Raw genomic sequence first — 26,884 nt, forward strand, 5'->3', positions numbered from 1 at the left:
TCCGAAACATCTCTTCGGTTACAGGGGTGCAGCAAAATCAGGATAGAGAATTGATCCAGGATAAAAATAGTATCTTCCCATCAAAAGGGGGGAGTGAGGACAAGAAAAAGCAGCATAATTTATAACCTGGCTCAATTCTGGGTGCATTTAATTGTGAAAAACGTGGATGGTTTCCTGCAGGTTTGTTCAGTTCTTTAAAAATCTTGATGTTAAGTGTTTTATTTAATATAAGTATCTGCATCCGACATGCCCTACTCACAGTGCTGGCTACTCCTTATAAAAGCATACCTGCACAGCATTAACAGTTATGGAAAAGCTTGAAATCCTGGCACGAACACAGCATCGTATTGTTTTGGTTTGGGTTTTTTTTCCCCTCGACCTGCAGAGGAGCACTGCACACAGGCACACTCGCCGTGTGTTCAGACGAGAAGATACAGCAGCCTTCAGACACAGGCTGTAGTTGTTCTGCTTCAGAGTCAACACTCTCTAAGGCTGGTATGGTAGATGAAACGTATCCAGGCTCGGGGTAGTACAGAGACACGTGAGGACATGACTGCTTCAGCTGCATTCTGCTCACAGGTTTAACGGTAATCCTCACGACCAGAAGAGCTGGAAATGTTTTTTTTCTTTTTTCAATAAAAGCTCAGAATCTAGAACAGCCTAGATTTTGGCCAAGCTGGTGTTGCAATCTAATCCTAGCTATTGATTTCCAGAGCTGTTGATTTAGTACCACTTAAAAAAATAAGATTAAAACCTACCTCCGCCCCCAAAAAAGGATTTAAGAAATTATCATGAAACAAGAAGCATACCAAGTCACTACAAAGCAGATTTGGTTAAATATATTTCTGCAAAGGAGGTTACTGCTCAGTCAACTCTGTTTTAACTGTATTTCTTGATATTCCAATCTTCTTGTCACTTCTTTTCTGGCAAAAATCTTCTTTAGTTCGACTACAGAATCAATTCAATTGAGATCTAATAAACACTGCTTACTTACCATGCTAAGATTGGCTTTGCTTAACGTAATTGAGTTAGGTAAAGAAGTGACAAATCCAGTTGTGTGCTCATATATTGATATGCAACAGAAAAAGCATGTGAGTGAAGAAACGTTGCCAAAAATCCCCCGTGGTGAGATCTGGTGAAAAAGGCCATAACTTACCAGCACCCCAGGCATACACACACCTTGCTAGTCACACAACCACAGTTCTCGCCAACCTCAGCAAGAAATAAGGGCTCACAGCAGCCTCAGAGGGTGTTATGAGAACAGGTTCAATGAGTTGAGCCTAAAAATTATTCCACTGTATAGGAAGTTACCCATGACAGGAGTGTAACAGGTGACTTTATTTTTTTACAATAAGATAATGGAAATTATAGCTGTAGTAAGAAACAGTGACATTGACACATCTCATGGAAACAGGCATTTGCATTCCCAGCGAATATTAGCATTTCATCCTCCCTAGTGCTGACATTTTTATTTTTTTTCTTTATTAATTGAGAATAAGTATAATGCTAGTTACTATCCCGGTTTCGGCTGGGATAGAGTTAATTTCCTTCCTAGTAGCTGGTACAGTGCTGTGTTTTGGATTTAGGATAAGAATAATGTTGATAGCAACAACTAAAACATCGGTGTGTTAAGTAGTGCTTACACTAGTCAAGGACTTTTCAGCTTCTTATGCTCTACCGACTGAGAAGGCTGGGGGCACAGAAGAAGCTGGGAGGGGGCACAGCCAGGACAGCTGACCCAAACTGGCCAAAGGGACATTCCATACCATGTGACGTCATGCTCAGTGCATAAACTGGGGGGAGTTGGCCAGGGGAGGGGTGACCGCTGCTGGGGGACTGGCTGGGCATCGGTTGGTGGGTGGTGAGCAATTGCATTGTGCATCACTTGTTTTGTATATTCTTTTATCATTATTATTATTTTTTTCCTTTCCTTTTCTGTCTTATTAAACTGTCTTTATCTCAACCCACGAATTTTACTTCCCCCCCCCCCAGTTCTCTCCCCCATCCCACTGTGGTGGGGAGTGAGTGAACAGCTATGTGGTGTTTAGCTGCCTGCCAGGTTAAACCACAACAGTTACGTAGCATTTCAATAGAACATTTGAATCACTAGCTGCTTCCCCCCCCTCCCCAAATATGCAGGAGAAAAAAAATTGGTAGTAAAACTCCCCGATATAAGTGCAGCTGATATAAATCAATACTGTTGGAAAAAACTGATCACACGCAAATAAGATGATACAGAACCTGTTAATACCCAGGACTTGGAGTGTGATATACAGTCCACATATCGGGAGCAGGAAGCACGTATCCCTAATAACAGCACCCTGTAGCTGGGGGGCTAAGCAGTTGCACCTACCATGGCTTTCACAATGGGACCCCAAAGGTCCAATTCCAAGAAGGAAATAAAACAAATTAATAAGAAAAAACAGTGCAACCATTAAGATAAATTAATATTATTTTTTTTTCTGGTCACAGATCTTTTTTATAATATAAACGATGTGAATCCTAATAGAAATTGGGGGGAAGACACGTCCACATGTATCTACAGGGCTCATCCTAAACATTTAGCAGTTACTTTGGCAATAAGTCTTTTCATGTTTTGGTATACTAGTGCAATGTTAGTGTCTCAAAACTAGCCTGAAGGGTTTCTAAATTAGTAAGTCAATGTTCCCATAGTAACATAATGTACTACCAAAACGGACCACTTTTTATACATCCACTATAATCAAGTTAGTGATCAAGCAAGTTATAAAAATTCTTGCTTTTTCAGTTTTGGGGGCTTGGGTTTTTCATTGGGGTTTTTCTTGTTTGTGTTTGGGGTTTTTTTTTAACTATTCCTACTTTTTTTTTTTTTAAATTAAGACACAAACAGAATTTGTTTTGTTTTTCATGCAGGAGTAGATCCTGTGTAAGCAGAAAAAGAATCACCACCACCAGCAACAAAAAAAGCAGTTCTTATGACTTGCTAAGGGTCTTTGTGGTTTCAGTTCTCAGACATGCGGTTTTAACACCCCATCTCTGGTTTTACTTTTGCAGACTGCTCTCAAGCAGAAGACACTCTTTCCTTGTCACCATACTATTTAAAACACAGTGACACATCACTCAGCTTCTTACACACCAGGATGCTGCCCACCATGCTGTCTCAGATACCCTGGGGGACGTTAAATGGCACTACATGCCCTAAAAGTCAACCTGCCATCCTTGATCAGACAATCTTCAAACTGAGAATATTAAAGTTAAAAACATTATCATATAAAGTTCAATGTTCAAAAGACATCATCTTCATGGTCATCACATCCACACAGACTGGATTATCTGTCCTACATTCACAGAAATTTGATAAAAATATTAGTTTCTTTATATCTCAAAAAAAAAAAATTACCCTGAGAACAAATGCTCTCAGTACAGCCAACCCTCACCAACCAGCCACACCGTGCAGCGCCTTCGTACAAGGGCTACCACAGGATCTCATGAGGACAAGGAGCCCCATCCATCCCAGCAAGTTTTCACGCAATGGTCTTTATTCAAATGGCATCAAGTATTTGAATTCAAATCCTGAAGACTTGTATTTGGATATTTTCTATTAAAAGATAGCATCTCATTGTATATAAATATTTTTTGTCATAAGCCTGCCATAACAACCTCCTTGGGGTATTCCCATGGTCTTATCATTCATAAAAATCTTTGGAAAAACATTGAGATTATATGAACTTTCTCTGACTCTTGCTGTGTTGAAATAAAAGAGAAAAATGTCATTGGTTTACGGTTGTGTCAGTAAGAGCTAGATGTATTGGTTTATAATAGCGCTTGCCAATAGCACTAACGTTCTAAGTTGATCACCGAGTTCAATGATTTGTGAAATTAGAGATTTTATTACGAAAATTAATAGGAATTTTTACTCGCTTTTATTAGTGGGAGAATATATCAAATATTCAACTTCTCTACTTTTGACCTGGCTGACTAGTTTTTACTCTTTTAGATGATGCCATCATTTATAGTTGAGAGGTAATGCCAAAGCATTTTTGATTAATTTACTGAAACAACTGGCTATAATTTAAATTCCTTTCAGAAAACTGGAGGGAAAGGAGGAAACAGTGTCCAAAGACACTATGCAAATCCCTCCAAAAAGACTTATATGAGCACACGATTGCTCCTTGCCTTCTTTTGCCACACAAATCAGCAGTAAGTGAGCCAGGAACCCAGGATCCCTGTCCCCTTCCACCCCCAGCTTTCCAAAAATCACATCCAGAAGATATAAAGAAGCTGCTCTCCTGTTCAAAGGATATTCCACCCGGGAAAATACATCAGTCAAAATATACTCTATATAGATATATGTAGTGGCATATATATGTACACATACACACACGCTTTCTCTCTGTATGTATGTATATACGGCACTACAGTTTAACTTGTGTGATTTCCAATGTGGATGCACTTGTTTAGGCATGAGTGACTTTCTGCCGTATGGGTGGCGTTTGGGGGAAGAGTACATGATATTCTTTTCAAAAAACACATATGCATGAATGGGCCACCAAAGTGAAATTACACATAAAGCTCAAATCTAGCATTGACCATCTTCAGCCTGCTTGACTTTAAACGGCTGGTTTAGCATAGTTGTACAGTCTGCAACACACTGCAACGATTTATGCGTGGGGCTTACTGTCCTGCTGATTATCATTCATAGGCTATAACTAAAAAAAAAAAAAAGTGGCTCAGGGATTTTTTTACATACAGCACTGAACAAGTACCTAAGCAAAAAAAGTTAAATACCCCACAAACTTATCTGTTCAATAAAAAGTAAAAAAGCCCTGTATCTGCCAGTGCTCCAAATGTCACAAGAAAACTGTGAGTTCAAAGGCATTAGCAAATGTACATCCCCCTATTATAAAAGATGCAGTGTGAAAAATCCTTTAGGACAATCTTCTCCGAATCATTAATTCTCTTCCATTTACATGAGAAAAGAAACACCAGATCTTTTCACGTAGATTGTCACAAAAATCACAGCCCGGGGTACTTCTCACTAAACTTTGAGGTCTCACAACCTGGTCTTTTCCCGGCTGTTTTGAAGGACAGATCCTTACTTTAGGATTATCCTATTTACCTCATTAGGTAAAATAATCCCCCCCACACTCCAAAAGTCCTAACAGCTGCATCTTAATTGGAAAGAAAAACTGGTAAGGATGAGAACCAACAGTTGTTACTGCAAACTAGTGGCTCTGGATCCCAAGCAGCTGCCTTTCTGCCAAACAACAATACACGAGTTGTAAAATTGAGGTGCTTGAAAATAAATCAAGCACCAAAACTAAAAATACGATGTCCTTGGCAGTAATTAATGATAAAAATGCACAAAGCACCAGCCAATTTTAAGCTGCACTAATTTGGTCATAACCCTTACATGTAAGTCATAATTTATGGGAAACAATAATTTGAAATACCAACAACAGAATTTATAACTTCATAGCTAGTGTGACAACCACTAAAATAGTTCACACACCTGGCTGTTTTTATACTATGTGAACTGCAGGGGTGGTGCAAAAATTAAAGTTATTTTCATTGACGTCCACACCGAGAGCACACCCGTTCTCTGAGGGTGAAGGGCACCGGTGGGTCAGCAGGAGCAGAGCTCTCATTTTACGTCCCTTTGCTGCACGTCTGATTGCCTGCCTTAAAATACCAAAGTTTTACTGGAGAATTTTGCTCCTTGTCAGAGGAACATTTAAAATACAGCGTCTTCTCTTGTCAAGGGTAATATTTATGCACATGAAAAAAATGAAATTGCTGTGACAGTGTAAAAGAGTTGCAAATTTGCAAGGGGAGCACAGTATGACTCTGGGGGCTTCTCCATCACCTTGGCAGTGACTGGTGGAAGGAAGGACAGAGGCTGCTGGGCAGCCACCCCGCCACCCCACTGTGCTCCTCACTCCCCCTCTCCTCTCCCTGCTGCAAGGACAGTCCCAGGGTAAAGAAGAAAAATACTGTTGTGAAGTGTTTTGTAGTTGCTTAGCAACTGCTACAAAAACCCAAGAGATTTCAGTCAATGAACTGGCACATACACATCTAAACATGTTGATGGCGACATGAGGAGCGCCACCACGCTGTTAGACATCTCAGCCCCGGGATGCCCCCAGCCCCAACACACCAGCATGTTCCTCCTCACCTTTCAAACCTGCTTACAGCCTCCGCTTCTCATCCATCCCAAAACTCCCAGAACCACAGAGAGACACAGCAAAGCGCCCGTGTGCTGATAACGAGATTATTTTTAATTGTGAAGAGGCCGGCTACACCCTTCCCTTGGTTACCACACACCTACAAACCATGACTGCTTTAAAAAGCAATCAAGATTGAAAAGCTGCTCCTGAACTAGCCCTCCTCTGGTAGAGACAGGGTTTCCTCCCAAGCCGTGCAATGTATAGCGGTGACCATTACCGACAATTCCCATGCCTGTTACCAGTTTCAGTGGGAAGTGATAGCCAAATTGCATAAACCTTTTGGCCTCCATGATCACACACCATCGTCATGCCTGGTGTTTTTTTCAAACCTGATATATATGTGTATATGTAATATGCATAGCTTTTGATGGGGAACAAAGATTCTTCCACTGCTTTTCTGTAAACTGCCACTAAGTCCACATAATTTATATAAACTTGAAGAGATGATACAAAGAAGGTACGCTTGAAAATATCTTTTCTGTTTTACAGATGCTTCACTCCACAGAAGAGTACATATGGGGAGGGGGGACACCACACCACAGTGCAGTACAACAAGTTTTAAGTTATCAGTATAGAATATTATGCTAAGGAAAAATTTATGCTGGAAATTAAACCGTTTCTAACCACTGCAGCAGTTAGGTTCAGAAACAGCTTCCAAGAGCAGCAACATGGCCAAGAAACTGCAGCCACGTCTGAGCCCATCTATCCTGTCCCCTCCACAGCCGGCAGAGGAGAAGGACCACTTCTACCACCCAAGCCTGTTGGAGAAGCCGTACCCACACCTGCCCACTTCTCTCCACCGATGGTAAAAGGCACCAGGGCAACAGGATCTGCTTAGCCCAGCCAAGGGGATCCCACCCTGGGGGCGAGCTGCCGCGGTGCGGGGAGCTGCAGGGGCGGTTGAGGGATCCCTCTCCGTCCCAGCTTCCCGCTTGCACCGATGGAAAACGGCCAGAGCTGGGAATCTGCCTGGCCCTGGTGGTTTTGTGCATTTTCTGTGACCTTTCCAGTACTCATGCGCTTCTCTCACACGTTACCTTTACAATAAAATAACTTTAAAAAAAATGCTGCCCCCACTGTAAGCCTAGAAGAAATATGCCACCATATTTCTAAGAAACAGAAACACTTACCAGTTGCATTTGAATTTCAAGGTGCATCTTATTTCCTGTGCTTACTTCAATCCTTAAAACAGGAAATTCCTTAATTTTAGTCTTTTCCCTCCCTCCTTTAAATTAGTACCCAGTACTTTTTCAAAACTTATCTGCTCCAAGTTATCACCAGTGAGTTTTATTTATGACAGTGCTGTGGTACCAAGTAGACCTCTGTGACAGCGTTTCACAAACATCTCACTTGGCACCTCTAAGGGACCCATTACATTCTTTATCCTCATAATTCTTTGTATACTGAAAAGAAATACAAATTCTTAAGAAAGCTACTTCAGAAAGCTACTGTTTGCAGATGTCTTCTAAATATCTAACAGCAGTTAATGTTCAGAAGTTTTCTGATTTCTTTTAACACTGTCCCAATGATTTTAATAGCCATGCACTCCCAAGTGTTTTTATGTGAACACTGGAAATACAGATAAAGCCCTCAATAAATAAGTTTCATGTTGTTTGGGGTTTTGGTGGTTTTTTTTGCTTTTTAATGAAGTGACCACACAGGAACATTGCCAACTGCCTTCACTGGGAGCTAGTGAATGTAGCACAATTTTGAATAATCTGGCAAACAAAACTGGACTTCAGAATTTCAGGCATCTATTAAAAAAAACCCCACCATCAAACCTGAAAGGACAACAACAAAAACCCCTTGGCTTTCCAGAATGGTATTAAACAGTTACTTACTTAATGCTTGGAACCACAACGCGGGTTGGACCCCTGTCATTCCTGTTTCGTACATGAAGAACAGCGCTTGGTCAGTGGAAAAGGTGCAATTATTATTGCAATTCCTGGCTCCTGAAGGAAGACCGCTTCCCCTCTGCGAGGCCACAATACAATGCTTCAAGTCTTCCAAAATGACACAGCTGCCTTTGCTCCCACAGCCACCACACAAATTATTTTGTGAAGCACCAGAAAATACATACCGAATTTGTTTAGGACCTTCAATACCAAATAGCACCATAAGAAGTTCTACTTCATTACAGCATTCTTTAAGCTGTCCTTTATCTTGTATTAACATTATTCTTTATCTTCCTTCACAGGACAATTTGCTTTTCTAACCGATGGTAATTGTCATTGCGTACAAATCCACTCATCTAGAAGTGCCACTGGACTAGACTTGTTCTCTGTAATCAGTGAAGACACCTCAGCAAGTTTCTGTTGCGTTACAAGCTTTTGCCTACCATGTGCACAGCCAAGTCTTCCCAGCAGATACGATTCTCCAGATGCACTGTTACAAGTACAAATGCAGGTCCTTCTGAAAAGACCTTTTTCTAGGTCTTAATTGAAAAGTTACTAATATTCATTTTGTAAGACTGCTTGGTGATACAAGGTAAATTAAAAGAAGACCATAACACAGTGGAGCACGTGAATTGATTTAACAGTATTACCTCTTCCCAGGTGGAAAGGACGTAAAACAAGGCAAAAAGATAACTGTTTGAAAGCGTAATGACGAGGTGACTTAGGATGGCATTATGGAGACAGGAAACCAACACTGTGAAAATAAATGAGAGATGATAGATAATGTTAGGCTATCTTATCAAGAGTTTCAGTACTGGGTACAACAGGGAAGAAGGAACCAACAAAAAGATGTAAAGAGGGATGATATGATCAAAGACGCAGGCTTGCGAAATGCTCTTTCAAGCAATATTCAGAATTGATATAAGTGGGACATGGCTGCTTTCATCTAGAAGAGCGATGGTGCAGTACTTCAGTAGTAGGACGAGAGACACGGATGGAAGATTTCACAGCATGGGCAGACAGGGAAGGCTGCATCTTAGGCATGCTACACTGGGAAAATCTTCAAGATACGGGCTTCCCCTGCTTGTGAGGACCTTGGGAAAAATAAAGCAGTGGTAGGAAGGACTGGTCAGTTTTTATTCCACTGATACTGTATTTGATGACTGCTTTTTTTTATGCATCCATTTTTCATTATTATTTTAAAAGATTAACAGGTTTAAGGCAGGAAGAGAAAGATATTTTCTGATTCAAGTGGATTGCAGAATTTTTACCTTGGGGAGAAATTATGAAACTGGTATAAGTGCTGCTTTGTCTGGAAAGATCATCATAAAGGCTCCTTAAGACATAAGGATCTCAGTAGGCTAATTTAATAGCAATTGCACTAGCTAGACAAGAAAGTGACCTTTATTGATAAGAAATATTGGGACACTTCAGGGGTTTAAAAGACCCTGAAAGCAAATTCAAGATTCCAGCTGAGCAGGGGACAACTTAGAGGAGAGACTGTTAACCCTGTTTTTATGTACTTAAAAATTATACAGACAAAAAAAATCACATCTATACAGAAATAAACTTTGTAATCTAACCGTATCAGAGGCAACTCAAGCATTCAAAACTTATGCAGACTATTTAAGGACTTACTTTCAAGGGAGAGTACATTTAAAGAAGTACAAATCACCTCGGGTGACAGCTCATGTGAAATAGGGATGTTAAGGAAGTCCCCCTGGACTCCAAAACTATGCTAAGATCATGCTAGATACAACAGGGACTGAAACAGAATTACGCCTAGTATGGTTTTACTCTTTGAGAGGGAAAAAAATCAATTATTTTTTTGAGGCTGTATCAGTTCTGCATTTGTAACTGGGCCATCTGACTTATCCCACAAGTGCAAAAAATTGAAATGAACCAGTAGTAAAAGTTAACTTCATCAGCCTGTTTCTCGGTATTAACAACTTATTTTCTAAACACGGTAACTCCATTTTTGAAGAAAAAAATGCAAACAGGGTCCCCATAAGCATCACTGTAGCTAGGTTTCTGTCCTCTTTATAAAAACGCACAGAGCTTCCAAATTTTTCCGCAGCAGAGCAAGAGCGCTGATGCAGTGGGACAAGGTACAGGGTCGTGCTTTGGTTGGTACTTCCGCCTGAAAGAAACCAAACGTTGTAATAATCTCAAGCTATTATGACAATCTCAAGAAGTCACACCTCTGTCCCGCTGTTCTTCTCAAAAGCACCTGGTGTGGATCTGCCTTTGTGCAACTTGCAATTGCTGTTCCAACACTACGGGGCTTGGTGTTACAGGATCCTTCAAATGGCAGGTTTCAGGAAGAAAGCATCCTACAAAAAGGAGCTCATCCAATACCTTCAATGCTTAATGAAAACTCCTTTCCAGCTGTGAGGAAAAGCAGGAAACTCGCACCCTGGTACACGTTACTTCCAGAAGCAGCAAATTGCTAAAACCATTTTGAAGATCTGACATCAAGTCCCTACAAGTAGTAAATTCTTCCTTGGGGAACACCATAGAAATATTCCAAGTAGTTGAACAGGAACTCCCTCTGCCACTTCCATCACCTCGTCCCTGTGGAGTTTGGAAGGACAGGACCACACAACAAAGCAACTGTCACACCGGTAACAACCTACCACTTGCTGCTGGCAGCGCCGAGCCCGTCTCAGACTTGCGGGGCAGCTTGATTTATGGGCAGGTCCCATTTTTATTGAAGAATTTCACATCAAACATTTGCAACGTTTCCAGATATATCACAAAAAGGAAATGAAAAGCAAGTTTTACACTTTAAAATATGGAACAGGACTTTTTCTTCTTGCTTCAGATGGCCAAACAGTCCTTGAAATCGAAATTCACAGCACATGTGAGCATAATAGACTTGGAAAGAAAAGGGGCTGGAGGACAGACAGAGGAAGGGATGGTTTAAAAACACACATGCAGGAAGGAAAAGAAGAGCAGGGAAGGGAGACACAAGCTATCAGGACAAACCCATTCCTTTTTCATGCATGTTTGTGATACCTGACAAGACAACTTCTCCACTACTACAGGTTACATCTAAAGGATTTTCAAAAGATAACTGCATGGACCAAAGAAAGTAATCTATTCAAGTGTAAAAAGCCTAACTGCTAAACTAAAATGAAACAAACAGGGAAAAGATGGTACAGTTCACAAGGATTAAAGGATTTATCTGATTAATTTTTGAAAATTCAACAAACAACAACAACAGTTCAAAACTTCCTAGCGGCTGTGACTGAAGTTGATGTTAAGCATGGAACTAAGCAAGCTCTCATAAATAGAGATTGGTTTCTTTCATCTTCAAAACAGATTTTTATTATTATTTTTGCAAGTGTTTCACTGTCTTAGAAATGTTTAAGTAGCATTTCTAAGATGACCTGTCAAGACCTGTGAACAAGCAGGAAAAAGCAAATCCCACACCATATTTGAACACAGAGCATCAGAAGAGAAAACATGGCACTGCCTTGTATTTAAACAGCAAAAATCCAAATGCTAATGGGAACAAAGATAATGGTTTCTGCAACTTCAAATACAAAACGTCAGGTCTGCATGCTCTGTCACTTATCTTGGCCAAGATGTAAACAAAGACAACCTCTTCAGCCCCCAAAAATATAATACTAATGATGGTGATCATTTAAACAAGGGTAAAATTTACTTTAATGGGGGCTGAAAAGGAGAAAGAAACTGTGTTAATGCTATAAGGCAAGATTCATGGCTTTGAAGGGACATGATGAAGAACTTTGCAAGTATCCCTTTTTCCCCACAAAGTTATCCAATTCATGCTACAAAGGATGCTCAGAGACAGCTTCCTCCATCACCGCCCCTGAGGGTCACCTCGTGCTTCATTTGTATATTCCAAAGAGACTAAATGTAATTTTAGTAGTCAGCCTTGTCCAGCTGCTTAGTTTTCAGCAACGCTGTCAGACCTACACAGCTACCACAGGCTGCAGGAACAGGGCTGAATACCAGCACAGCAGTAAATATGTGTATGTAGGACTCCAAAATGTATATGCATAAATACAGAGTGCTTGTAGAGAGTTCTCAATTCAGGGCAGTTTTTCCCCATGTTTACTACTTAATTTGGAGCTATGTTTTTGAGGAAGGGAGTCTAGCTGAGGGTGCACCTCCCTATTCTGACCCGGAGCCTTTTGGTCTCCTCTCATGCAGATCTCCTCAACGCTTTGTGCCCACTTAAACTTAACACGGTCCCTAACAGAGATGTAATTATGTATAAGTAGTGCCCAGAAGAAACCATTTAAGAAGAATAAAGCTTTCTTTAAATCAATTTTATCTAGCATTTTTGACTATACAGACTTAGCATATTATTGTGGAAGGGAAAAATATTTAAGTGAGATTTACAAAGGCTGCATAAAGCATCGAAACCCAGTGTGGCCTGTATGAAATGGCATGTGTATACTTAAGAAAAATAAAAAAACAATCTCCTTCTCCCTTTTCCATCTCTGATATGCTCCAGTTTGTCCTAGCCTCCAGGTATGTTTATACAGCAGCCAGAAATAGGTAGGTGCATACGTATACATGTGCACATTCGTAACTAAGGTTAGGTATCAAATGTGAAGTAATTTTGGATAGCAGAACTAATACACAAAAAATAGCTTGCTTAGAGTTGCGAGGTCTGCTTGGTCTGCTGTTTGGAGACCTCTAGTTACAGAATCACAGAACAGCTGAGGCTAGAAGGCACCTCTGGAGATTGTGTAGTCCAACCCCCTGGTGAAAGCAGGGCCACCTAGAGCAGGTTGCCCACGACTATGTCCCAGATGGGTTTTGAATATCTCCAAGGACGAAGACTCCGCAACCTCTCTGGGCAACCTGTGCCAGTGTTTGGCCATCCTGAGAGTAAAAAAAAGTGTTTTCTTATGTTTAAATGGAATTTCCTGTATTTTAGTTTGTGCCCGTCGCCTCTTGTCCTGTCATAGGATACCACTGAGAAGAGCCTGGCTCCATCTTCTTTACTCCTCCTCGTCAGGTGTTTATATACACTGATAATTCCATACTTAATTTTAGTGAGAAGCAGAAAAAAGGCTCTGCATAGGATCCTAATGCTTCCAGTACTGTGTTCTGCAAAAATCAGAAGAGTCGCTATAAATGGCAGATGTACATATTTCTTGGAGATGAGGGAAGCATCAATCCAGTTTCAGCAAGCTTGCAACAAAATCAATGGTAATTCAACTCCAGATGGATTTAGTATTTGTAGATGTCTTCTAAGAATGGATTTGTTGTAAGAGTTAGTTGCAGACATGCTTTTGATGCAAATTTAGGCTTCAGAGTCATGCTGAAGTAAAATAAGAATGTATAAGTTGCTTTGTAGCATTAGGAAAGAGAAAATACTTGCAGAAACTCTGGCTCTTTAGAGAGCTAAAAATCACAGTCGACAGCAAGAAGCATCCCAGTTTTTCTACACATACCATAGGAAAAGGTCCTCATTGAGCCACACTACAGATGAAGAATCCATATCCCATTTTCTTTAGCATGGGATGGTGGCACGATCTGCTTGGCTGTTGCTCTGTGAGGATTTAATGAAGGCACTCCGCAAAACCCTCTTCCAGTGCAGAGCCTCTAGCAGGATCCTTTAGGCACCCAGTACAGCAAATGTGCCAAGTATCCGGCACAAAAAAGAGCAAAATAAATGTGACTTTAAGGCAGTAAGCACCCACATGGCTCAGAGCCCTGCAGGCAGCAGTAAAGCTGTCAAGATTCAGATCAGTAATGTGCCACCGCTGCCTGAGACACCTACAAAGAGCAGGAGGGGCAGAAACAGCTCCTTGGGTCAAGCTCTTACAGAAGCATGGCTGGTGTGGGGTACCTCCACGGAGGCATGATGAAAAGGAGCCCCATTTGCAGAAACGATCAGCAAAGTTCATTAATCATTTTGGAAAGGCCTGATCTAGAGATGACAGGAGGATGACAGGAAGATGAACCGAGATGCTTGCTTTCAGTAAAGAGGTAACAGGCTGAGAGGAAAAAAAGCAGATATGTCAGATGTGGAAAGGTCAGGGGTAAGATTTGTATTAGTCAGAATGAGCTTTCCAAGCAGGAGGTAAGGACATCTTGCTCCAACAAATAAATAAATAATATTTTAAAAAATCAAGCACCTTTGGTAAGAGAACTTAAATTCTTCACCTGCGTGCCGTCCTTGGACACCTCGGCTTACAAGGTATTTTTGGATATCCCCCCCCAAGAAGGGAGCAGTGGTTGCAAAGATGTCAGAGAGCACACATGGTTGAATGGCAGATAGAAGCTGAAAGGCAGAGAGAGATAGATTGGAGAAAGTGAAAAAAAAGGCAAGATAGATTTGAATGGGAAAATGGGGCAGACAAATTTAGAAAGGAGGTGGCAGCAAGGCAAGAAGAAAACTGTGGGGAAGAGAGAGACAAGAGGCACTAAAACACTGAAGGACAATGACACCGTCTATTTTGAGGTCCTGTTCTGTTGCACCCACCATGGTACCTGCCTTCCACATAAAATTAACAGCAATCGTACTGCCTCTGCTGGGCTTCACCCAGTCCTTGGGGAGGTAGGGGCCAAACCAGCAATCTCTGCACCCCACAAAATGCTAGAGGAAAATGGGGGGGGACAGACGGGACAGGACCGTGGATTGCAGCAGGGCTGATACAACAGTAATGGAAGAGGAAGGGATGTAATTTATCAAATCCCTCATACATCTTCTGACTAGACTGCTGTTGTAACGTCACAGTAGAAATACAAAGCTGCACACTCATTTCCAGAGGACTGCAATGCCCAAAATACCGAATGTCAATTATGACACTAAGACAGAAGGAAATCATCCTTACCCTGGGAAGTTCATACTGTAAGTGCTTATACAGACAGGAATAATTATACCGATCTTATAATATTTTTCACTCTTTTTAAAGACATTTGCAGAGATGGTTTATGATCCTAAAGCACAGACTGTTCAGCCTACCTTGCAAGCCCACAGTCTGTGGTCACTTAAAAGATACTTCACCTTTATTGTCTCTGTTTCTCCCTTCCTCTCTCGACTTTTTTTGCCTAGATTATACAGGCAGGAAACGCTTTGGAACAGGGACTGTATCATATTATGCATTTGCATTATTGGCCAACACACCACATCGTTTTAACATCTCTCCTTCAGTATCATTACCTACAAAACCAGTACACAGACTTTAAAAAAATCAATTATAACCATGAACCCTAAACAGATGCAAGAGCCAAATATTCCCAAACTTGTGAAAATGTGCATACCACTGCAAACTTGGATATTCACATTTCTCTCCAGTTAAGTGGCACAAATAACCCATACAAGTTGTATTACACATGGCATAACTTCGCTACAGAATGTGTTTCTACAGACTTCCTAATCCAGGAGCAGAACAGCCTAATCTTTGGGCTAGTCTACCAACTTCCAAAATGCTAAGCTCCCTTAAAAGAGAGGCAAGAATTTAATATCCTTCTTTGCCATTAATTGGGATTTTGTAGTACATGCATTCATATTAGGAAGGTATGAATGGATGCAATAAAATCATTCTACAAGACCCAACCGATACGCAGCCAGAAAAAAATAGATGGCCATATAATCATCAGCAGTATAAATAATATACTGTTTCAATTAATAAACCAATATGCCACAGAAGTATGAAACAACTGCATGACAGGGCATAAAACCAAATAATGTCTGTTACGGAAAGGAATGGACAATTCGTGTTTAAAAATGACATATTTACAAAGTAAGAATCTGGGTTGGAAACTTCAGCTGCTTCATGGAAAGGCTGTACAAGTAGTTGTGCCTACAGGTGGCTGAAGCACATCCATGAAAGAACAATGTGAAATTGAGACAGGAATCTCGTTACCAGGATTACACAGACAATAGCATCCAGGATTACCATTTGCCGGTTGTATTCTACATTAAATCTATCAAGCCATACTTAATGCCGCAGGTAATACATTTAAGAACAATTAAAATTAATCATAACAGGAGATTAAATGTAAAAAAAAAATTAATAATATCCATTTTGTTTTCAATTCACCATACCACTGCAGCTGTGAGAACTGCAAGAAAAAGACATTGCTGCTTCCATTCATTCCCTGCTCTATAAAATATGACCTTCCTCTAAACATTGCAAGTGTTTGACACGCAGATGCCTAGAGCTAGGCATATTTCATCTGCTGTTTAAGTTTCTGACTCCACATAGTTAGTCCCCAGAATAACTTGTGCCGGGCAGGTGAGAGCCCTGTGGGAGGGGAGGGGCAGGGCAGGGCAGACCTTCCCCACCGTGGGCCCTTGCCTCTGCCCAGTCCCTGGGCATGGGAGCACCCATGCCCCCTAGCTGGGGCAGCAGCCGTCTGCATACAGAGAACGTGGTGACGTTTCCGACCACATTAATTACTGCTGCTGCATCGGTGTGGGAAGAGTGTCATGACAATAAGGCCTTCCCAACGTAACGTACACCTTGCCGAGCCTGCAGAGGGAATCTCCAGCAAGAGGGCTCAGCCTGCGCCTCCCCACCACCCAGCCCAAAAGTTTTAAGGTTTAAAGAATAAAAAGACCTTCACTCAACAAAACACAGAGAAAAGGCTATTGATTTCCCATGAACTCTCAAAGTGTTATAATAAACATTTATAGATAGGCTATTGAATGTCTCGACCATTTAAACAGACAGACATTTCATCAGCAAAGTAATAACTGGAGTTGGTTCCAAAAACAGAGGAAAAGGAAAAAGGAGCTTTAGGGCACAATGTCACTTTCCTCATTTTAATGTAAACCTTTAGACATATATCACTTACTGCTACTCGATTTAAAAACTGTAAGGCACATAAGTGCAAATCCTGCAAAATAAACACTGTGGTAATAGTTTAAATCCCTACGACTGTTCTTCAGGAGTATCTCATTCATTGCTAACAGACTACAAAAAAAAAAAAGCATTAACCTTAAGCATCATCTTTCGCCTTTAGACTTGGTACGGTTTTAAGCAATGCAAAATTCACTTACACATGTAGCAGTAAAAAGACATAATATCTTAACAAACCAGAGCTAGTGTAGCACTGTTTATTACAGGCACTCAGTTTACTGCATACATCCATCTCCAGCTGGCAGCCAGAGCTAGTGTTTCTGAAAATGCTGTTCTTCAAGGAGTATTTGTGTTTCTATTGGATTATAACGAGAGTACTGGTATGACATTGAAAGTGTTAACAACATATTAATTTCTACACAAACATATATTAGTGTTAGATGGTGTAAGTGATTCTTCCCCAGCTATATATGTATATATATGAAACACTTGAGACCTTAATTTTTGTAACATACTTTTGTGCCCTTACCATACATACGCACACACATGCACACACACACACAGAGCATACATTCCTGGCTGGAAAGAAAAGTTTCCCTTTCACATAACAAAGGACTTGGAGATTTATCTACAGGGCAACACACCAGAAATAAGAACAGTTCACAGAGGCACACAGCAAACATGCTATGCACGCATCTCCTAACAAAGAGTAATTAAAAACTTTTACATCAAGAAACTCACTGGCAAAACTTGAATATAAAAATCTCATTGAGAATAATCTGAGGTGTGCTACATTTCCTGTAGCAATACGCTGGTTATAGTTAAAATGTTTATAGCAACAAAGATGACAACTTTTTTAGAGAGTAGTCCACACAAACTGTTGCTTCAATTTGTTTTCTTTGTTTACCCAGAAGAAAAACAAGGTTATAACAAAAAGAGAAGCAATAACAAAGTAGCTTATTCCTTGCTGTTAAGGCATCGCAAGTTTAAATTACGCTGTCACCAGTTCTAGTTTCATGACTGTCATTTTTTCTGGTGATGCTTGCATAGATCATCACAGCTCTTTTTGGAGGTAGAGATGTCCACACCTAAATAGCCGCTGGTGCAGCATTTCAGTTCCAGTGGGTGGTGGTATTACCTGTATCCACCACCAAAAATATGCCAACTCTTACAGCATTTTTCTAGCTGTGCTTTATGTTACTTACAAATAAAGATAGCTCAATACATGAAACAGAAAATATCAGCCTCTCATCTCTTGAAAATAAACTGTCTGGATATGGTAAATATATAATTCAGCTGAGGATATTACTTTCTACGTTTCTTCATTACTAACATCGCCGTTATTTACTCCTTTATGGGATGTTGTTGCAAAGGTCATAAAGATGTAGATAAATTACTTCAGGTAAGCCTCTATTAAAAAGGGCAAGAGACACAGATGAACTTAAAACCTCTTTAAGACACTTTTGGTTGGCAATTTGGAGCAACAAGGGAACATGAAACAGCCTGAGAACAACACGCCTTCACATCCCGAGTCCTCCCTGTCCAGGCTTAACTGTTGCTATGCAAAAATGCCATTTTCCAAGTCAGCATTGAAGAAAACAACTTTGGAAATAAAACCCAGGTGAATATAGACACCAAGGTAACTATTTTAGTCAACAGCAAAAATTCAGAGAAACTGGTATGTACCAGCTGTGATCAAACCTCCCAAATACTTTTCCTTTTAAATATGCTATCACAAATAATAAAGCATGTATAACTGTTGTATCCACAGCCATATAAAGTTAGCAACCAAATAAATGTCCACTTTTAAGGGTATCTACTCAGGAGGTAACAGTTTCATACCACATAGTTTAAGAGCGAACAACTTAAATTTTGCTTTGGTTTATACAGTAGGAAAAACATCTTCATGGATAGGTGCGGAGGGAAGAGTGAAGACTAATACCAAAATAGCTCCTGTTCCTAACACCTTTCTGATCCTGGCTGAGACAATCTACTCGTACCTCAGACGCATGGTGGCAGCCAGCCAGCCAGATGACTGGTGACTGAATATACAAGTTCATGTGGGCTCTGGAGTCTGACACAGACAAGGGCATTAACTCTGAAGTCTCAACAGTCAGCCTCAATATTCAAAAGTCATCAAATGAGGCATGACTATATTAAGAGACCTTTTTTTTTTTTATACTTCATGCTTGCTTCCTTCTGTTCTGAACAGCTTTCACTATAAAATGTGCTCATTAAATATGCATGCTTTTTATAGGAAAAGTTGTGATCAATTGATGCATAGGTCAAGTATGAAAAGAACTTAAATGAGTATGACGCTATGATAAATACTGTAATAGCCTCAGAATCACAGATTAAAAGATTGGCATATGTATCTTGTTTCATTCTACTGCTGAAAGCAGTTCTGACAATAAACAAGGCTTTGGGCCAAAATTCAGCCTTTGAGAGCAATACAGATATAGATGTATTTAAAAAAAAAAAAACGTGTGTGCAAGCAAAGGATATACTGCAATCTAGCAGGCAGGGTGGCTTTAGTTTCATTTTGAAAGCCACTTAAAACAAAACCCTGTGCATGAAACAAAGAATCCACCCAAACATGAAGGCTCCAGCATCTTTGTTGAAAGAACAATAGCATATTACTCCTCATCCCTCTATCTGGTTGCAAGAGAACCATCAAGATAGTTATTGCTGTGATCAAATTAAAGAACACTTTACAGAATTATGCTTTAAACTAATCACTATTTATAGAGATTTATCTTCATGTGCCAATAGTTATAAATGCTCTAATTCAATTGCTCTGCAGAAAACATCCCAATAAAAGAAATATTTCCATTAGCATAACAAAGGGCAACCAGTAAAATTACTCACATGCACAGGCTCAAAATTCCAAATGAAAGCAATATTCCTGTATAAATACACTCTATTTTTATACTAAATCCACTCTAATGATATGCTTTGTAATCTGATGGCTCTCCTGCCGGAGTACACATGATATTAATGAAAGCAAGATCAAATTAAACAGATGACATGATTAACAGTATTCATTTCATGCATGACTGTTTTACCGGAGAGATAAAGACCTGAAAGTAATTACCACCAAGTAAAACTCCTTCACTGACCTCTCCCCTTGCGGCTAGCGGTCCTTAAGTACTGCTGTTTTGCAACAAAGACCAGTGCCTTTCATCTGTGGGCTTTCTTTTACGCTACAAGCTGAGCACCTCTCCCGTTGCATGCACACAGTACCTCTGTATCTATGTCTGTAATGCAGCATAAAGATTACTGGGGAAACCTATCAAACCGGCAGGCAGCAACCTCGCCCGCCAATAAGCGCGAGGCACATGCAGAATCCAGCACATGCTCGCTGAGGCTCGCAGACTGTCACCGCTGCTTAGCGGGCTGCTAATCTAATTATAGCCGTTTGCCATAGCACAGGGCTGCTGAGGCACCGCGCGCGAGGAAACGAGAGCCGAACAGATTACACCTTTTAGCCGAAAGCATCAACATTTGGGATTGTTATTTGTCTGGGCGCATAAAGATAAAATTCCTGCTTGGGTTTTTTTGTTGTTGTTGTTTTTCCGAATGACTCGCCTACGAGGAGGTCTGTCTCTGTCTCTGAAAAAAGGATATATTTAGGAGTGCTCCTTCAGAAGCAGACCACTTGTAGTTTGCTAGGTCTATTAAGAGACAGTAAAGTGCAGCAGTTTATTCCGCCAGTAGGAATTCTTGTTTTGAATGTACACATTACCAGCGTCATATACACAGTAGATCTCAGACTGGTTTATGTACAGTATTTCACAATCTACAAAGTAGACCTCAGATCGGCGAGGCACCACACGCATGCTTTCAGCACACAGTAGCCCTACAGAAGTCAACAGGACCCCCTCTGTCCTTTACGTTTACACGTGGGCAGATACTCAGATGACCTGAGGGTTTCTGTATGCATTGGCACATAAAGTCCTAACTAAGCTTTCATGAGGCTATGGTGGAAATGCCAAGGAAATTTTTGCCATTATGCAAAACAACTCAATTCATTTGGAAAATACTTACCGTGAGCAAATACTCCTTACAAGTATGGGGAACTAATTCAAGTAAGCCTTACACGCATCTTATAAATATGTAAGTCCACAAAACTAAGGAATGTTACGATCTAAGAGACCGTTGTGTATTTGAAAGATGCTGAGAGCTTCTACAATATCAGATAAATAATCATTAAAAAAAGATACAGGCACCTGTAGTTTAGTCTTCCTTGATAGCATGTTTCAATTAATCTTCGCTCTGACTAGCACAAATCGGAGAACAATCTTCTGAAGTTTCCTGCTCCCACATGGTTCATATAATCACCTAAGCTCTACACTGACCAAAAGGTTTTCAAACGTCAGTGGCAAGGTGGAATTACACAGCCTGTTTCTCAGAAGTGCCAATGACAGCTGTCTCTTGTGAGATACAGTACATTTTTCATGATCAATATTGCCAAAATATCATAATGCTACAGCATTATGCATATACAAACTTTACAACACATTTTTAAGATGTTCCACTAAGTTACACATAAAACATATCCAAAACCATTATACTTAACAAGACCCCGAGCCGCACTGCAATACGAGTTCCTATGTGCCCACACCAGCATTTTTCCTAATTCTTTACTCTTATCACCAGCACCATACAGTATCAGGCACAGTCCAAGTGCATGATATTAAAGGTTGTTTATGAACATTTTTATCTATCATACTTACTTCAGTACAAAAATTATATTTGCTACTACATAAAATGTTACTAATGGAACAAGACTTCCATGTGGTAACAGTGCAAGACCATATTTATTGACAATATGTAAATAGCTGTGTCACAGCTTTCTTAATCTGCCAGTGAAAATTGCTCATAATGAGTCGCCCTGTGCTAGAAGCAGAGTTCATCTCTGTAAGAAAAATATTCTCAAAGCTATATATGGCTAGAAATAAAAATGAAATGCAGGAAGAGTGACATTTTACCCCTTGATTCAACTTGTAGTCAACATTAAGTTTTGTGTTGCAATAAACGGAGGCGGCTATTTTATTAAGTCTTCCTTTTCAGATTACATCATCTAAGAAGCTCATCAATTTTTATAAACTGTGCTTCTTTAAAATACTGTAAGAACATTACAAGTTTCTCAGCAGTACTGCCTGAAGCCAGAAAACTATGTATTTCATGAATAAAGGCAGTAAGGGCAGTTATACAAAGGTTAAAAACTTAATTTAAGCAGGGTTCAAGAGACATGGGAAGAAGAGGTGCCCAGTTATTTGATGATCAGATCCACAATGATTTTTCTAACAACATTTTGCCAAAGGTAGCAACAGGGGAACACGACCAGTAGTCTTGACCCTAAGTCCTTTGATCCAGATATTGGAAATGCTCAGTTTGCTAAGCAAAGTAAAAGATACACACACACACAAAAAATAAAGAAAATCAAGGAGACGTACATCATTCCCTTTTATCTAATTCACCCTCACAGACCACCAAGGCACCTACGACAGGTGACAAAATGACCAAGAAACCTGAAACAGGAATTAAACAGTCTTTAGCTGCCACGGGACTCTCAATTTTGGCTCCCTCCCATGCAAGCTGCTAAGCCTGTGCATCGCCCGTCTCTGCCCAGAAGCTCCCCAAGCCCTCAACTGCTCCCTTCTGTGTGGGTCCGGCACCACTCCCCAGTGGTTCGGGTCCTCCATTAGGATATTTCCCCATCGACAGCTGCAAAGTTGCATTTCAAGAGACGCCTACTTGTCTCTGCAACACAATCATCCACTAAACCTCTGTGCTTAGCTTAGACCAGTCAGAAGAGTCCAAATGTCAGTCTTGATTTTAACAGTCACTTCTAAACATCGTGACGATGTGCTGGGCAAGGAAGGCGTGGGGAACAGCACCGCCGGTCTGATGTTTGGAGCCAGCGGTGGTTTGCGAGGGTCCACATTCAGCAAAGGCAAGTGGCTAAAACTCCAACTGAGAACAACGCAGAGCTCCACCAGCCTGCCCCACCACCCGTGGTGACCGCACACAAGTGCCTGGACCATGCACCAGACCTGAGACAGGATACGGCCACGTATAGGTGTGCCAGCAAGAGAGGTGTCATGAGGACACAGTCACAAGAGACTCCTCAGCTTCACCAAGTCTCTGTTGGAAGTGAACAAATTGTGAAACGTATGCGAGTTGGCCAATATTCGGCAGACTTTCATCGAAAGCAAAAGTCTGTCCCTGGCACAAGTTATCTGCCTGTGCTAAGCTTCAAGTTCCTGCTCCTCTGCATGAAAACAGAATGTCTCTACAATGTTTTTAGAAATTGAAAGCAAGTTAGGTTTTCTCTAGCCCTGTTCCTTGACAGAACAGTTTCAATCAAAATTTTCCAAAACCATATGGACTGAGGCAGATGCCCATCACAGAGGGGAGGAGAGAGGAAAACCTATGGGGGTATGATGAATTCATCATATGACACTGAAACCGGCATCTTACTGAAAACTGCCTAGCTAGCACATTAATGAATTTTACACTTCATTTAGGCATATCTAAGTGAATTAACAGACAGATGACTATTTTGGGAACAAATAAGTTTTTACTATGTTATGATCACTTTTATAAGTACTTATATATCCAATGATTTCAATACAGAAATATTTAAAATGAAAAAATTTCTGACGTGTCTTGCAACTGAACAGGTTTCACTCTGGATACCACTTAACCTTTGTCTTAAAAATATACCAAATATTGCTTGGAAACGGCTACCTCAGTTACTTAATTAGATTTTGCAAAGTATAGTAAGCATACGGAATGAAAATGAGTTGAGCAAAAAGGTTGGTGAATCAACATGCTGCATTTCTAAAGGCAATAGCGTGTGTATTTCCAAGCTGTAGCCTTGAGAGGTTGAACTGAACCAATTACTCTAATGAATATTTTACTTGGCTTGATGCATTCATTAGACTTTTAGAAGTAAGCTAAACCATCCCATGGTTATGCATATATAACAACAACAAAATCTTAAGATTTCTGTATGGTACCTTTTATATTTACACAGATTAAAAGATAAGGGGACAATTTTCTCTTCCACAGATTTTTCTACACTTCAATTTTCCTTCCCAAAGAAATTTATCTAGCATTATTCTCTTTTTCTTGTGAAAACTACCTTTGCCTTCACAATAGTTATTTGTTGGGCTCTTTCCTTTCCCAGCAAGTGCTTGGTAGAGTTTGGGAAGTCTGCAGATTGGTGGTAAACTCATCACAAGACCCACCATCATTCGTGGAGGAAAACAAAACATGGGCCTACTGTTTGCCATATAAACTTTTCTCAGGAAGTCACAAATGCCAGGCTTCAAGGTTGGCACTCAGCATGGAAAAACCTATGTTCATTTTATGAAGCACAGGCACATTTCTTGGATTGATCCCGATTTCAATCTGGCAAGACAGCAGTTACCCGTACATGTGTGCATATACATGTGTGTACATGTCAACACTATCGATGATGTTTTGAAGCTGGTCAGCTAACGTGCAACTTTAGGACTTTTTTTTCCAAATATGTTAATTATATCTCTAAACGCCCCAGACAGCACTTCCTCTGGATGCTTAATAACAGGCAGAGACGTCTCAATATTAAAGCCAGAAATTCCCTGCAGGACGGCACTAAGACTGATTCTTACAGCGTATTTTTTTATAGCATTCATATTCAGTTTTTTTTCTCAGAGAAAACCTCACACCCCCACATTCCAAAGGACATTACCATCCCTCGCCTCCACAGACCTACACGTTGGCAGTATCTTTATCGAAGACCCAGCTGACCAAAATGAAGATACCAGTCCATCACTGCCACCTCGGAGAAGCAGAGGAGGAGCAGTTAAGCAGTCAATGAGGTGTGTTTCATCCTACCACTGATGGATGCAGTAAAGAAGGATCTGAAGTCAAGCCTGCAGGAGGTTTACTACGCTGAGCACTTGCACTTCGCCCACACAAACAGACGTGGAAGAACACAGTGTTATTCTGTTTGCATCCTTAAGAACACAGAAATCCCAAATTCAAACGATAAGTCATTTTAAAGACTTCACGTCACCCTGAAACATGCTTCCCGCCACATATCACTCCAACACATCTCCATCCCAATGTCAACCTTCCGTTTCTCCTCAAGTTCCTTCCATTTTTCCTTCAGTGCTATGTTTTCTTCCACCTCTATACCGTATTTCAGGAATCACCTCAAACTATACAAATATCCTTCGTGCCCTCTTGTCTTTCCACCCTACTTATTTTTCCCCTCCACTACCTTTCCTCACAGCTGGCAGCAGAGATGCAGTATGAACCGTCCATTTCAGAAGGCAACACACCTGTCAGCACAACTGAGACCTTAGCAAGACCAAAACATGTGTGCCTTCCTAGCCATCACTTCATGACCTCTGGCCACGAAGTTGGTGAACCACAGAAAGAGACCACACTGCTTATCAGTAACACAGTAAGCACAAGAAATAGCCTTAAATAGCACATCCAGGCCGTGGACCCGATATAGTGCATGCCTGACTCACATAAAATCAAAGATCATGACCCTAGTAAGCCAAAGATTGTAAAATACAGTATAGAAAAAGAAGCCTCTGCTTTTAAACGGCCAAGTGAGAAAGACACATTAGCAGACCGTAACAAACAGGTTTAAAAAGAGAGAGCAATGAAAAAAAAAACCACAACACGATTGATGTAAGACGCTGAAGTCCTATCACAAGGTGTAATAGTAGCAAAACTCAACTGCTCACAAGGACATGGGAGGTTAAATCTACATTGGAACAAGCCACGAGAGGGCTTCGTAAGTGGAGATACATTTTTTGTACTTGATGTGGTGGAAAATAGGGATCCCGAGAGCGTCACGTAAGCCAGAAAGCTGACAGACAAGTACAGATTTTCCTCACTGGAAGAGCAGAAAAAAGAGCTTGCAATATAATAAGTAGACTTCCAGTACCTCCACAGTATTAATCTTCATCACCACTGCTGGCGCCTTCTTATCCTTCTCTATTTAGTATCATTTTCACTATGACCACCTTACTGCAATTGGTGAAACAATCTAATGCTGAGTATATCTAACTGAGATATCTATAGACTGGCCCAGGAAAACTTTAAATGCAAGTCTTCCATTAGAGGACAGGTATAATTTTTCAAAAATGCTATCCTGCAAAGAGCGCAAAAGCTGAAGGAAGAAGTGCAGCATTCCTCCCTTTGAAGGAGAAACTCCGTCAGACTTGCTTACTTCTGTAATTAAGAATGTTATTTCCAATTCTGAGTAGAAAGCGCAGCTCTGAGGGTTTCTTTGATCCTGTGTGATGACAATGAAGACTCATCAAGCTTTCTAAAGCCCATTGTTTTTTTATTCTTCAAAGACTGTTTTCTGCTCTCTTACATCTCTCTATGCAAGGAAGTGTTTACGTTGAGCTGCAAGATGGAACTAGAAAGCAAGTCAAGGTGCGACTGTTGGAACATGAAGTGGTTCCTCGCAGACGCTAACGCGTACAGGCATTCGCTCAAAAATCGCCCCGCTGCCAGCCAGCTTACTGGGAGCTCAGAGACTGCAAACCTTCGAGACTTCAAGTCTCCAGTCCACACCCATAATTCAGAGTTTCAGATCAACTCTCAGATCTTATTACTTTACACAAGAGTTGAAGATATTCAGCACAATGAATCTCAGAAGAAAACTACCTTTGAATGCAATGGCTTTGGTTATCATTTCAAGGCTAACAAGTTTGAAGACAGCCTACTAAACTTCAAGCCTTTTTAGCCAAATGTAAAATAAATTTAATTTTAATCTTAGAAAGATTGTTAATTTAATGACTAGAAATTGTCTCCATATAAAACCAGCAACTGTGACTCGCTATACCAGAACCCAGTCTCACGGTCTTCTTACAAGAAACCAGAGGCGTTTTGCTGGCACAGATGAAAAGCCTCTCCAGGAAGAGAGGCTTCGTTATTTAATAGAGCAAGCCAAAAGCCCTTT

The 26,884-nt window shown here is 40.6% G+C and overlaps 1 protein-coding gene across 7 annotated transcripts in view; it reads right to left on the reverse strand.

Moving 5' to 3' along the window:
- FAM110B (family with sequence similarity 110 member B) overlaps positions 1–26,884 on the reverse strand; it is a 115,513-nt gene that overhangs the window by 40,550 nt on the left and 48,079 nt on the right. Inside the window, exon 1 of one of the 7 annotated variants that reach the window (XM_076329676.1) lies at positions 20,019–20,123. The exons of 5 other annotated variants lie outside the window; for them this stretch is intronic. The gene's annotated coding sequence lies outside the window, so the exon portion shown is untranslated. Of the gene's footprint in view, positions 1–10,737; positions 10,757–20,018; positions 20,124–26,884 lie in introns of those variants that run through there. One more of the 7 variants, XM_076329680.1, reaches the window with a different exon arrangement.

The sequence above is a fragment of the Aptenodytes patagonicus genome, chromosome 2, assembly GCF_965638725.1.
Source record: "Aptenodytes patagonicus chromosome 2, bAptPat1.pri.cur, whole genome shotgun sequence".
NCBI classification, from domain to species: Eukaryota; Metazoa; Chordata; class Aves; order Sphenisciformes; family Spheniscidae; genus Aptenodytes; species Aptenodytes patagonicus.